The following is a 14,705-nucleotide window of genomic DNA, read 5'->3' as shown; positions in this document are numbered from 1 at the left end:
TGAAGCATACTTCCTAAGTACTGTTAGAGCTTTAGGGCAGTCAGCCTTTCTTTAAAATAAATTCCAAAATACATGGCCACATTTCATCACTTAGAACCAGGTAAATTATTACCAAATACATCTTGAAACTATTATTCACTTCACGATTTTATTTAAAAACTCAGTCATTTTGAACCAAAAAAAAAAAAAAGCAAAGGTTTGACTTCTTTCCCACATGCATCAAGAAACTTTGCTTTGCATTTTGTTTTTCAAGGGTTATTTGCCATATCTTATTCTGTGTTCTCCAGTTTGGGTCCCCGGTTTGTTGGGCTTGACTGTTTGCTGACACTGCTAACAGAAACGTGCTCAGTGGACAAGAGCAAAAGCAATTTCAATGTAAGGAAATGAGGGAAACAGACCCAGAAAGAAAAAAAAAACCCACCCAAAGCTGAATGCATCTGAGAGGCGAGAGCCTTTGGAGTCCCTTTTCCTTCCTTTGCTTATCCTGGTGGGTTTAATCAGAAACAAACACGACAGTTCGGTGAAAAATTGTCAACAGTGTCAAAGTTTAGCCGGCCCCCCCAAAAAAGTCACGGTGATTTAAAACAACAACAATTCTATCTTTCGTTACGGAGCTGGGCGGGTATCTCAGGTAGCCACGGGCCATTGGCCCCGGAGCGTGCCGCTCGCGCCGCGGCCGTGCCCGGGCACCCGCGGCCACAGTACGTCCCCTTTGTCCGGCCAGCCGGGGGCTCACGGAAGGAGGAGGGGGACGGAGACGAAAAGTTTCGGGGGCCCGGAGCTGCCTCCCGAGTCCCGATCTGCTGGTGGTGGGATGGCTTGGGAGGGGGGGGGGCGGTGGAGGAGACGCGGGTGCCCAAAGGAAAGTCTCCGGGAAAAGTGGCAGGGGGAAGGCTGAGGGGACTGGGGGGCGGTGGAGGCCGCGGCAGCGCTGGCTTCTGCCCGGCTTTGCGCCCCCTTCTCCCGGGGCCCGGAAGAAAGGAATTTCACCCAGAGCAAAAATGCGTGCGCGCACAGGGATCGGGATCGGGATCGGGATCGGGATCGGGGGGCAGCCCGGGGGCCGGGCCGAGGAGGGGCGGGGAGGAGCGGGGGGCCGGCGGGCGCGTTCCGCGGCGGAGCGCGCGCGCCCCTCGCCGCCGCGGCCGGGACAAGTCCTGCGGCAGCCCCGTCGGCTGCGCCGGGGCCCGTCCTCCCGCTGCTCCGGCTCGCTGGGGCCGCCGCCGGCACCGGCTGGAGCCCCGTAAGTGCCCCCCTCGGCCCTCCCCCGGAGGCGCCCAGCGGCAGCGGCAGCGGCTGCTCAAATGGAGTGGAAAATGGGCATTGGGTGGCATTGACTTGTAGATTATGTGCTCCACGTTGGTCCTTAGCTGCCTGCAGTCCGCTGTGGAGTTTGCCCGAGCCCCGGCTGCCAAGCCAGGAGCCAGAGGCTTGTCCGGTGCCGCGGTACCGGAGAGTATGTTTATGTGATTAGCCCAACTCCGAGGGTGGGAGGAGGAGACTGGAGGAGGAGGAGGAGGGGGAGGGGAGGGGAGGGGAGGGGGAGGGGGAGGCTGGAGGTGACTCCAGTTCAGACCTTGTGGAGAGTCTGTGTCAGGACTTAGCTCTCCCCACCTCTCTCTCTCTCTCTCTCTCTCTCTCTCTCTCTCTCTCTCTCTCTCTCTCGCTCTCGCTCGCTCTCTCTGTTTCTCTCTCCCCCTCTCTTGCCTTTCTCTCCAGCTCTCTCCCTCTCTGGGCTCACACACGCACACACGCACACACACACAGACACACACAGACACAGACACACACACACACACACACACACACACACACACTTACACACGGAGGTGCTGGAGCGCTGGCCGGAGGCTTCCTTGGGACTGTTGGGGGCGGGGGCGCCCCCCCCCCCGTGTGCGGCATTGATCCGAATCCGGCCTCCTCCCCCCTTTCCCCTCCCTCCCCCGTTTCTGGACGTCCCCGCCTGCTCTGGCGCTCCCGCAGCCCTTGGTGGGGCAGCAGCAGCGGCGGCAGTGGCAGCGGCAGTGGCAGCAGCAGCAGCGGCGGCCGCGGCGGAGAAGATGAGCCATGTGAGGAGGGCTCGCCGCGGTCTCTTGCCCGGGGCCAGAACGTCCTCGGGGGACATGTAAATTAGGTCGCTGCCCTGGGCCCACGGAGGGGGCTTCGCTTTCCCCGCCGGTCCTGCTGCGCGCCTCCTCGGCCCCCCTCCCGAGCCGGGCTTCCGAAGGGGCTCCGGAGCGGGCTCAGCGCGGATTTGGCTCGCCCCCCCCGCCCTCTGGGGGGGTCTTGATGTTGCGTTTCTCTTAGAAGACAGAGTGGGGGGGCTTGGGGGGCGGTTTCTGCTTTTCTAACAATCCCCCTTTCGCGGAGCGGAGTCCAATAAACTGCAGGAAAATGTTGACCTAACCTCAGTAGCCGCCCGGCTGGCTGCTTGGGAGGAGGAAGAGGAGGAGGAGGAGGAGGAGGAAGAGGAGGAGGAGGACGAGCAGCAGAAGAAGGAGCAGAAGCCGAGCCGAGTCCCAGCTCGGCGAGCCGCTGCCTCCCGGCCCCTCTCCAGGCTGCTGCTGCTGCTGCTGCTGCTGCTGCCCGGGCTGGACTCAGCCCCCCACCCCTGCCCGCGCCCCGCTCTCCCCTGCCTTCCCCCGGACCCCCCGCGGGCTCCCCCCGGGCGCTGCGCCCCTCTCCGGCTGCTGCCCTCCCCCCGCGGACGGCCCGCTCTCCCCAGGGTCTGGCGCCGGAGACGGAGGTAAGATGCGCGCTGCGAACAATGCGCCGCTCTCCTGCCCTGCCCGCCGGCCGCGCGGCTCCCCTCTCCTGCCCTGCCCGCCGCGCGGCTCCCCTCTCCTGCCCTGCCCGCCGCGCGGCTCCCCTCTCCTGCCCTGCCCGCCGCGCGGCTCCCCTCTCCTGCCCTGCCCGCCGCGCGGCTCCCCTCTCCTGCCCTGCCCGCCGCGCGGCTCCCCTCTCCTGCCCTGCCCGCCGCGCGGCTCCCCTCTCCCCTCTCCTCCCCTCTCCTCCCCTCTCCTCTCCCCTCCTCTCCCGCCGGCCGCGCGGCTCTCCGCCGTCCGTCCGGACCTGTTTGCTTTTCGCCTCTGCTCCGGGGGGCGGGGGCTCAGTTTGGATTGGCCCGGCCGGGGCTGGCCGCCCGGGCCAGGGGGAGCCCCGGGACTCCCCCGCGGCGGGCCCGCCCTCCCCGACCCGTCTGCGTCGCCTTTGCAAAGCCATAGCCGGAGAAGCAGTCCGGGGGGCCCCAGCACTTGGGGGGGTCCCTGAGGCTGTGCGGTGGCGCCGCGGCGAATCCCGGGGCCGGGGCCGAACGGGTGCGTGTGTGCGTGTGTGTGCGTGTGTGCCGGGGGCTGTAAAGGACGCGAGCCCCCCCCCCCGCATCTGGGCGGGGGTAGGAGGAAGGGAGCCGGGGGGAGCCCCCCCCCAGCCCGGGCAGAGTTGCGGGGCCCGACGGGCTCTGCCAAGCGCGTGCCCCGCTTCAGCCCGGCCGGTAAGTAGCCGGGGAGCCGAGGACTGCGGGGCGCCAGCTGTTGCGGGTCTGCTTGGGGGCTGGGGCGGCGAGGAGAGGACGGGCACGGGTCGGGCGGCCGCGGGGGCCGGCGGGCTGCTGCTGCTGCTGCTGCCGCTGCCCCGGGCGGCCGCGGGGCTCGGGAAGTCCCCGGGCCGGGCTGGGGGGCGTCGGGCCGGGAGAACGCCTCTTGGGGAGCCCTGGCTCCCGCCGGGGTCGGGGCCTGCTGGAGACCCTTGGGAACGAGCCGTGTGCGTGTTGTCGGGGTGTGTGTGTGCGTGTGTGTGTGTGTGTGTCTCTGCGTGTGTCGGTGTCTGTGTGTGCGTGTCGGTGTGTGTGTGTGTGTGCGTGCGCGCGTGTGTGCCGCCGTGGGTTCCGGGGAGGACGGCAGGGGCGGGCCTGGGGGAAGCCCCGCCAGCCCCAGGGGAGCTGGATTTCGGTAGGTGCCGGGCCAGGGGGAGGGGAGGGGCCGGGAGACACCGGGGCCTGGGCGCCGCAGCCCCGGGAGGACCGGCCCGGCTGCGGGGGCCCCTCGGCGGCGCTCGGCCCAGACGCGCCACAAGGGAAGGTGAGGCCGGGCCGGGCCGGGGGCCCGGGCTGCGGGCGGCGCGCGGCCCTTGGGACCATTAAAGTTTGTTCCTGACTCCAGACTTGGGGAGCGGAGCGCGGGGCGGACACTCGGGGGGCGCGCTCCTCCCCTCCTCGGGGGGTGCCGGCCGGCCCCGCACGGCCCCGCACTCCGGTCTCCGGATGCCGGGGGGCAGAGGGAGAAGGGGCCCCGCCAGGGCCCCGGGCGCCCCCCGGGCGCCCCCCGGCAGCTGCTCCGAGGGAGCCCGAGCGGCAGCCGCCCGCTCCCGGAGCCGGGGCCCCGCCGCATTCCTCCCCTCCGGCCGCGGCGGCTTCATTCATTTGCCCGCCAGAGGCCCCTGGAGCAGGCCCGGCCGAGGCCGCGCGGGGCTGGACGCGAGCCGCCCGCTGCCAGCCCGCCGCCGCCGCTCGGTAAATGACTAGCTGGCGGGGAGAGCCTGGACCCAGCCGGGGGCCGCCCGCAGCCTTCTGGAAGGCGCGGAAGGGGCCGCGCTGGCGGCGGCGGCGGCACTGCACCCGGAGGTGCACAATCGGCCACTTGGCTCCTTTCCTTAACTAGCAGAGGCTCCTGTTTAAGGAGTTCTGGGACACCCTCGCTGTTTGCAGTGCCCTAGAACGGCAACTTCCTAACTTTGCCAGCTGGCTTTCTCTAGAGAGGGAGCGTTAATACGAAAAACCCTCCGTTCAGGTGTCTTCTCCGGCTCGGGTTTTTCCCTCCTCCCTTTTGTTTCTCTCTCTCTCTCTCTCTCTCTCTCTCTCTCTCTCTCTCTCTCTCTCTCTCTCTCTCTCGCTCTCCTCTCAATGCCCCCCCCCCCTCCATTCTGTTCTTGATGGAAAGAATCCTGCAGAACAAATGTTCTGTTGTTTGGTTTGCTCAGACGTTCGAATTCTCTCCTTTTGTTGTTTGCCACTAAAAGAGGTGCCATTTCACATCATTCTGCACAAATTGTTTGAATTAATGCAAGTGTGAATTCTTACCGTTTGAAGGGGACTATTAGCATATCAAAGGTTTCTTAGCTTCAGCTCAATTGAGAAAACTTCAGCCTGTCTTCCATTTACTTCCAAGCAGAGGCCCAAAGGGCAGTGAGAATTGTAAAGGGGAAAAATGGGGAGGTGGATTCAGGCTGTGTTTCTGAACTTTTTACTGTTTTGTAATTATGTGAGTGAAAAACATTGTCTATTACTGCGGAGCCCTGGCTATCGGCAAGACCATTATTTTCTATTGATAAATAGTTTGTTCCTAGGGAAAAAAAAAAGGCTTGCCCTTGGATGATGACAGCCACTCTTGCCTGGTTTTTGTGCTGTCTCCTCTTTGTTAAGTCAGATCCTGGAGATCTCTCCCAACCCAACTCTTACTTTAGATAGGGCCTATACTTCAGGGGACTGGAGAAAGAAAGAAAGAACTATGAAACAATGAAAAGCTCTGACCTGAAAGCACCCTTGTTTCCAAACCAATGTAACTTTTCCTTAATATTTGGGCTAAAACAATAGAAACTCTGTGGTGGCTCTTGGGATAATAATCAGCTCAATTAAAATAATTTTCATCTTGAATCGTTCAAAAACCCTCCAAATTTGTAGATAAACCTACTGTAAATTTGCACGTATTTACACCTGTGAGGCTACCTGGAGGATACCACACCTTATGAATTATTATAGGTAATGGTTAGTGAGTATCTAAGATCAAAATGTCTTAACTGTGATTACAAGCACTAATTATAACAGTAACAATAATAGATGATGTTTTGTAGCACTTTGAAGGACTGCAAAGCGCTCTGCACCACACATTACCTCATTAGCTATGTCATATCTTTTAGGGTCCAATATTTGCCATTCTTATTTATTTTGCCATTTCTGATTCATTCTCTCACTTCAGCTTGCTATTTTCTTGCTTATGTTTCTGAAGAGATGGAGCTTTAAGTAAGCTATTTTAGTCATTTAAAGGAAATCAGTCTTCATCAAGTCAGACCCAAGTAAAATATTTTGGTAATTTGGGCCATTTTCTGGACGGCAGATGCTTCAGAGATTGGGGGAGGAGATGGTAGAGTTTTGTCTGATTGAGATTTCTGGCAGAAATGGAAACTCTCTCTCTCTTTTTTTCTCATAGTTTGTATGAAATGGAGTTTTCAGCTTTCAAAAAGTGAGTTCTTAGACCTTTTGAGATTTGGAACCCCTTTTTATTTTTTATAGTTTTGCCTTTGATGGTTGGTTGATTTTGAACATGAAATTGATATGTCTTCATTGTAGTAAGCATTCTTTAGTAATGTTCAAAAGCATCTCCTGGTCTTAATTTAATAAAGAAACTGAGCTGTGTAGTCTAACAATCTTGGAGGGAACGTGTAATGGGTTGCATAACATTAGTTTCAGTTTAAATGGGTGACAGTTTTTTTTGGGAGGGGGATATTTTAGAACCAAAATTTTTTAGTGGCTTTCAAACTGTATGGCATTACCCTGAAATCATTTTAGAGAGTTAATTTACCTGATTCCCCCTCTGTTGTCTAAAGGACTACCTTTTGCTGGTATAAGAGGCACACACTGATGGGATTGCCATTATCTCACTTAAGTTGCTGTTAACTAGTCTGCTTTGAATGCAGAGTACAATAAAGCAAGCACATTAGTCTATAGAGCTATTAGAGATAATCTAAAAATTGTCTAGAAAATGTTACTCTTCAGTTTATATGAGGGTGATCCTGATTTCGATAAATCTCTAAAGGTGTAAAATGCAGGGGAAAGAAGATTTTCAACATTCAGATGACAAAATTGGACCACTTAGAGAAAAATTAATGTGCGGTAGCAGCACTTCAGCTGCCTTTTTCAATCACTGTGGGTTACTATGTGTTGGCAACAGAAAACGAATTTAGAACTACAGATAGCTCTGGGAGCTAGTAGTTGGGGAAATCAGGCTATTGAATCATGTGAGGTAGGACAAACCAATTACTTCAGGTTTTGACTTGAGAATTTCCAATAAATATAATTTTCCTTGGCTTTTGACTTACCACTTATTAATGGGCTGACATCAAAGCAGACAACAACACTTCCAAATGTTATAAAAACCCTGTGTAAAGATATAGATCTCACATGTAACACTGTAAGTCTTCATTTAAGGTGAGCAGTTGAAATTTTTCTTGCCTTCAATTTTCACAATCAGCAGAGACATTAACACCAGGCTTTTGGGGTGTTTCCCTTCCTTAGAATGAGCAAGAAGGAGAGCTTTAAAAACCAGTTTTCTTAGTGGTTATTATTCTTTTTTTGGGGGGAGGGAATCACCATAGACTCTTTCTTCATGTTTCATTTATAAATGATCTAGCTTTTATTGCCCAGAAATGACATAGGTAGTATGGTTTGGGTGGGTAGAGAAGGATGAAAGAGAAAGGTAGAAGAAGGCTTCAAAACTTACAAGAATCCTCTTTAGGAAACATTTCCTATCAAAGGCATTGGCATAAGGTAACTTATTTAAAAAAAAATGGAATGAGTTGGAAATAGCTAAGTCTTCAAATAATACTTCATATTTTGGTAGATATAATTTATGATTGAGAGAATGCCTGGTAATCTCTGCCAAGGTGTGGGTTTTCATGTGAGAAGTAAACTTAGATCCACATAGAACCAATGTGAGGGGGGGAAAGAATTATTTTTACTTAAATGAAATACCTTGCCCCCATTCTATCTTTCATGCATAAGTATTTCAATTTAAAGATATTTGGGAGGAAAAAGTTAAAAGAGAAATGATGAGGCAAGAACCAGCCTTTTTGGGAAATTGCGATTTATAAAGTTTCTAAAGATGCTCAGATGCTCTTGACATCTTGATAGCCCAATGTGTCTGAACAGAAGAGTTGAAGGAAAATCCCAGGCTTGACATTTGGAAGAAGAAAAATTTCTGCCATTTTTTTTCAGAGACAGAAATTTGGTGTAAAAACTAAAAAAATAAGTAGTTTTTTCCCCTTTCAAAATTAGAGCTTCAGCCATAAGACCCAGAATATTTTTTTTAAATTTAAAGCATTTTGTTAATTAGCATAATCATTTGAAAGAGGATGAAAAAGAGCTCTAAGCTAAGAACTTTGAAATAGGTATTAATGATTTTACCAGCTAAAGTATAAAATACGCTATTATCTGGTATAAAACTGAAATCCTGTATGAACTTTAGGTAACAGTTACAAAATTGATGGAAATATAAGTCATATAACCTAAATAGATAACTGTTTTCTAAGGCTTTGGGGGAATGACTCAATCACTTTTATTTAAAAATTAGATTGAAATCATAGATTGGCTAAGTTTTCTCTTTCTTGACATTAATTACTAACTTCACAGCCGCACCCAAATATTAATCTCTCTCAAAACAATTCTTGGAGATTCATAGGCTGGCTAAAAGGGTTTAATCTTCTAGATTGCTATAATTAGACTAAATTAAGTTCTCTAAATCTACTTTCTAGATTCACTTAAAGATTATGAAGCTGGTTGGGTTTTTTTTTATGATTGAAGGAGTGGTTTAGTTAGAATAAGGATATGTCATTATAGAAGGAGGTAAAGGAATGCCTCAACTAATCATATATTCTTTGACTTAGTTATACTAAGAGGAATAAGCATAATGCAAGCCTCCAAGTTGCTCAATATAGAACTGACATTTTCCCATTTTTAATTAAAACAGTGAAAAAACAGGTCATGATTTCTTTAGTCATGGAAAATATTATTATTGTTATCTTTTAAACAAATATTAAAACATTATATTCCTTTGAAGAAGTACAATGGTATTTGAAGGCGCGTGACTATTCCTGAAGGAAAGAGTTCGTTATCAGATTCAAAAAAAAATTGGCAGTTATTTATAGAATAAAATCAAATTGTGGGTCACAAATTCCAATAGAATTTTTTTCAGAATTTTTTTAAACTCTCAGTCTATTTTGACAAGCCTGTTATTTACCCCTAAATTATTAGAAAGCAGTAACAGTCAGGAGCAGTGCAGGCTAAGTGAAGGAAATGAAGGAAACTGTACTGGGGTTAACCCCTGCAGGTAAAGTGTAGCTTACAGCAAAATGCTATTGATTGCTTTGGAGGCAGACAGCAAGTTTAAATACAATTTGTTTAATTACAACAAAAATGCAGTTTTATGAAGTAATATACTTTGTCTTTGTAGAGGATTTTATGCATTGTGTGGTGGTAAGTAAAATCCCATCACAGTTGTATAAATTTGTTCAATTACCAGAACAGCTAAAAGAAAAAAAAATCAATTTACGCTGAAAAGCAACAGAAATTAGATTACCTTGGTTAGGAGGAACTTGCCAGGAGTGACTAAATTGCTTTAATAATATCTCAGATTTACTCGAGGACATGAATAGTTATGGTTTATATACCCACCCTCCCCCTTAAGAAAACAAACAAGCCCCCCAACAAAACGCATGCTTCCAAGTTGGAAATAGTTAAGTCTTCAAATCATTTTGTCTTCATATTTTGGCAGATGTAATTTAAGATTGAGAGAATGCCTGTAATTTTACTGTTTTATTTTTGTCTTTTTCTTTGTTATAAGAAAATTTTTGCGTTCCACTGCAATATATATATATATATATATACATATATATATATATATATATATATATACACACACACATACACACACACAATCACAAAGCCAAAGCAGAAGCAAATGTGAAGTCCTAAAAGTTTACAGAATAGGAGGGAAAAACCCATCATATGATTTTAATAAAGACGAACCTCAGATTACTTTAGTTGTTTGGTTGCGTTAATCGTTTTCTGGGCTTTTTGGTCTAAAAACCAAAATTTTAAACGTTTTGGCAGTGAATGAGAGGCAAAAGGTAAAATGAATCACATTTCTTAGACCTTTTGGCCATCATCTGATTTCCTCTTTGACTGTTAAAAAAACCTGAACTCTTACTTAGAATAACTAAATCTATTGTCATTTGTTAATCAGAAGATAAATTCTAGACTATTGACTGACTCACCTAGTTAAATGGCAATCTTGAATTCTTGCATCTGCAAGTTATTCTAGGAAAAATAGCTGGACACCTGTTTCATTAGCAGGTTCATTCATTCTGGGTCTCAGATTTACTTGAGGACAAGAATAGTCATGTTTTACATACACACTCCCCCCCCCCCCCCCAAAAAAAAAAAAAACAAACAACTGCCCTCCACCACAACCTGCCGAACTATTCTTGGGACGCAAAGTCAACTTTCTGGCATTCCTGGAAAAAGTGATCCAAAAGAGAGGACAAATGTCACTTCAAATAGAGATGTTTAAATCAGATTTCTGCCTAAGGGTAAAATTTAGGTCTGTTTTAGCCCGGATGTAATGTCTCCCTCTACAGAGCACAGCATTAATCACGACCTGACAAGAGAATTTGGACTGAGGAAAATGGGCCCCTGTTGGTCTTGTCATTGATTTTTCCAATCTGTGAGGAGTACATTATAAACATTAAAATTCACACTCAGGGATTAAGCCCCAATCTCTACATTTCAATGTTGAAATCTTTTGCCTTAAAAGAAGGCTATTTAAAGCTTAAAGATCTTTTTGACATTCTTATTTTAGCTAGGGTGAATAACTTTCATAAAAATAGAAGCAGAAGATTAAAAGGTGCCTTAATCCGGGTCACCTTCCTAAAAACATGACAGGCCAAGAAGTTTACTCCTGTCTTAAACTACATTAAACAATTTGGAAAAGATGCTTTAATAGCTAATGCTAGAGTGTCAAGAATAAAGATGAAAATGAATTATCTCTGTGGTTCAAATGATGGTTACAAGTTAATTTTTTTTGACAAAATATTTGTGTTTCATTTAAAATTTCTCCTTTTATTCCTTAAGATGAGCCTTTTTTTGTGACTTTAAAATATGATGGTAGTTTGTTTAATAGAAGGAAAAAAAGGGGGAGTTTAATGTTTTCATGCTCCAATTAGTAAGTGACTGCATTTTATCAGTCTGAGCAAAGAAGGAAAAACAGTGAATGGCATTCAATTATAATCTCTTAGAAAGTACTCAAGTAAATAATTTGATGTTTAATTTCAGCTTGTTGAAAGAGGGTTTGCACAGATTGTATTGAGTAAAATGTACCTTTCTGTGTCAGAATCTTCTATTTCTCTTTATGTATGATATATAATCAAAGCTACTATTTTAGCACTGTTTTAACAGTGACATTTATTTGACTGATCTTAAAGTGAAAACATTATTTTGTTTTAAGACTCAATTCTTGCTCATGGTTCACATAAACACATTTATCTATCCCTGTGTTATACCCTTCTTCGGAAGGTATTGTTATATCAGTCAACACCTCAGACTGATTATTGCTGTGGCTCTACATGAGAGAATAATCTAACACCCATTACTGTCAGAAATGGGTCTTGGCAGCTGGGGGAGGGTTGAATGACCTTGTTTTTTACTAGCTCTTTCTTTGTTGTGAATGGGAGATGTCCTACATAGGACAACCCTGTTTCCTTTGAAAAGTTAGGTCTGTAATCTTAGTCATTTAATCACTCTTAATTTGTACATGAAATTAAAAGTAACATTAACCCCCTGTGTAATGGGTGAACTTGGAAAAAGACTATGGACCATTTCATTAGTTACTTTTTCATTTCTGCCTCTGTGAGGTCACATTCAGTTGAAGAACTCTTGACTCCAATTTGTGGAACAGGATGCAGACTGCTTCTGTTTAAAATGCCTAAGAGGAAAGCAAATGACCATTTTCTCTTAAGTCACTTATTTGTAAAAGGGACCTTTTGTTAAAAGGTTATTAATATCTTTCATTTACTTAGCCCTAAATTTCCCTTCTAGAACCATTGAGCTAGAAGGCATCTTAGCCACCACCCATCCAACTCTCCATTTTTTTATTTTTTTTTTTACTGTTGAGCAAACTGAGACCAGGAGAGGGTGAAGTGTGCTTTGCCCAAGGTTTCAAGAGATAAGCTTCAGAGCTAGTCTTGCCTCTGATCCAGAAATCTTTTCATGCTTCCTCTCAAACAGCTTTCAGAGCTCAGAGTTTTCTATTCTTTTTTTTGCTATTATTGACTTATGAATAATTGTTATCACTTGCTTACTCCCTAATCCGTTCATTTTTCCATCTTCCGTCCCACTATAATACAGTGACATTTTTCACATTCCTCCAATTGCAATTTTTGTTATAGATGACTTCCAAAGCCGCCTTATTTGCTCCTAGGAACTAATTTTGAGAAGCATCACTCTTGTGTGATTCTCCTGCTTGTTTTCTTTCCATATACATTCCCCCATTTAGTTTGACAGTGTTTTAGTAAGTAAAAGGTAGAGTTAATGTTCTGTTAATGAATAAAAGGAGCATTACATAAAGAAATTGAACTTGGAATCTTTCCTGTTTTTCTAAATTTGATCTGAGATTACTGTGCTTCAAACCCTCACTCCTCCATGTATCCAGAAAATTATAACAATTCTAAAATATTATTCTACCTTCCGTGATGCTTTGTTCATCAATAGAACTTTAATATTTGCGCCTTCTTTGTCAGTGCTGTTGCAAAAGAATATAGAGTTCTACGACTGAGACCTTCTTGGATGGGCAGTACGCCCTATGGATATAGAATAAGACAGCAAGTTGTCTCACTTTTCTTAGGCAGTTGCTACATATAGATCATGATCCCAAGCCTGTCTCTGTAAAATTACTTCTTGTCATATTAGCTTTATCTAAGCTGAGATTACAACTTAAAAAATTTAAGCTTTTTTTTAAAGGACAAGAGAAATTCCCTGCAAAATAAAAATAAATCCTAGTTTCATTTCTTCTTTCCTGTCTCTCTCTCTCTCTCTCTCTCTCTCTCTCTCTCTCTCTCTCTCTCTCTCTCTCTCTCTCTCTTCTCTTTCCTTCCTTCCTTTTTTTCCTTCTTCTTTTCCCTTCTGTCCTTCACTGGAAGAAACATATTTCTATGGGATTTGCCTTTTGAGGTGTTTAAGCTTAGAAAATTTGTTCATTTCTTAAAATTTTAAACTGTTTCACCCCTATCTTGTTTTTATCCTTTAAAAAAATCACATGCCCTTGTCTGTAGGATATAGTGAATATGTCTGACCCTAAAAGTATCCTGGATCTTCAGATGTAACCTAAGAAACAGAGGATGCATCCTTATAGAAGTAATTTAGATGTACTTAATTCAAGCCAAAAATAAATAAATAAAATGTCAGACGTATCTATATTATTTTTGTTGGCAGAGAGTTTACTGTAAATGACAAAAAAATTAATCCTGAATGCATGCCAGGAAAGAATAAAGTCAAGATTTGTAAAAATATTTTTTTTCCTCTTTAATAGCATAAATGTGAAAGGTATAATGTTTGTGTTAGGTTTTGTTTTTTTCAGCCTTTCTTTGTTAACTGTGATTCAAGAATATATTTTCTTTCTGGCTGTAACTTGAGTGTGAGTACCATCCTTGTTTGTTTATTTTGTGATTTTGAGGTGAATCAGATAAACTTGGATGTTCTGTCTTGTTTTGGGTGGTCTATCTTGGCAGCCTTCCGCTCTGTTTGAAAGCAGAGTAGTGTTTTCTTTTCCATGAAGATACTCTGGATGGGAGCAGCTTTTGAGTGACTTTGAATTAACCCTTCCCTCCGCTGGAGAACAAGAAGGGGTAGGGAGCAGCATTTATTTAGCACTTATTTTGTACAAATTTAGTCTCCTCCAAACCTCATGAGGTAGATGCTCTCATTATGCCCTTGTTATCCTTGAGCAATGACAAGCAGAGTTACGGAGAGCCTGAAATGTCTTAAAGGAATTTTTAGTACAACTTTATTTTTGTCAGTTAATTACTAGAAAATTTGTATCAAATGATGATAATTGTCTGCATTTTTTTTTTTTTATCCTGGCTACTACCTGTGTTTCACACATATTTTTTGCTAACCCTTTTTATTACCTGCAGAGGGAGCTTGTATATGAGATAAAATAATCAGGGACCTCTGGAAGTTGATACTTTTCTGCTGGAAAATTTTAACTTCATTTAAAAATATTTCTTTCCCATGTACTTGAGAAATGTTATTTTAAGGGAGAGAATGTTTAAAGCTCTTTATGACAATAATCAAACATCAAGTATTTACAATATTTTATAGGTTAAATATTCTTAATTATTAAGGGATCAAAATTGGAAAGTTGAAGTATCTAATCAAAACATACAGTTGACAAAGAAGACAGTTGCAATTCTCTGCCTGGTATACTTACTGAGAATTTTGAAATCATTATGTCACCTTCCAGAAGAAAGATCAGAAATGTCTTCTGTCTTTTGCCAGCAAAGTTTTCCTAGAAAGTTTTCCACATGATGAAAAATGATTTTTGACAGAGTTGCACATAAGATCAGAATGGATTAAGTTCCTTAACATTTAATTAATAGAGCTTCATTAGACTGCTTACAGATGCAAGGTAAATGCTTTAAAAAAAATAACAACAAAACAACAGATCACTTTGGATTAATGACTTACTCCTGATAATGGGACAATTTAGGGCAGTAACACTGCATAAGCTTGCAATTTAAAAGCCAGCAATAAACAGTTTACAAAACTGCTGAATGAATGGGGAAGATGGGGGAGGGAAGGAAAATGAATTGTATCCACAGCATAAAGCATTGAGTGAAAATCTGATTTGTAAATATTTTGTTACTTAATTTCTAGGCAAGTG

At 45.5% G+C, this 14,705-nt stretch overlaps 1 protein-coding gene across 14 annotated transcripts in view; it reads left to right on the top strand.

The window, feature by feature from the left end:
* The window catches only part of ADGRL2 (adhesion G protein-coupled receptor L2), a 329,848-nt gene that overhangs the window by 107,325 nt on the left and 207,818 nt on the right, over positions 1-14,705 (top strand). For 2 of the 14 annotated variants that reach the window (XM_074221825.1, XM_074221815.1), the window contains exon 1: positions 1,987-2,746. The exons of 2 other annotated variants lie outside the window; for them this stretch is intronic. The gene's annotated coding sequence lies outside the window, so the exon portion shown is untranslated. Of the gene's footprint in view, positions 1-1,984; positions 2,747-3,252; positions 3,318-3,421; positions 3,494-14,705 lie in introns of those variants that run through there. 10 more of the 14 variants (XM_074221821.1, XM_074221828.1, XM_074221827.1 and 7 more) reach the window with 7 other exon arrangements.

The sequence above is a fragment of the Macrotis lagotis genome, chromosome 2 (assembly GCF_037893015.1).
Source record: "Macrotis lagotis isolate mMagLag1 chromosome 2, bilby.v1.9.chrom.fasta, whole genome shotgun sequence".
NCBI lineage: Eukaryota > Metazoa > Chordata > Mammalia > Peramelemorphia > Peramelidae > Macrotis > Macrotis lagotis.
Note: the sequence above shows the minus strand (reverse complement) of the source record. Positions and strands in the feature narration are given on the sequence as shown.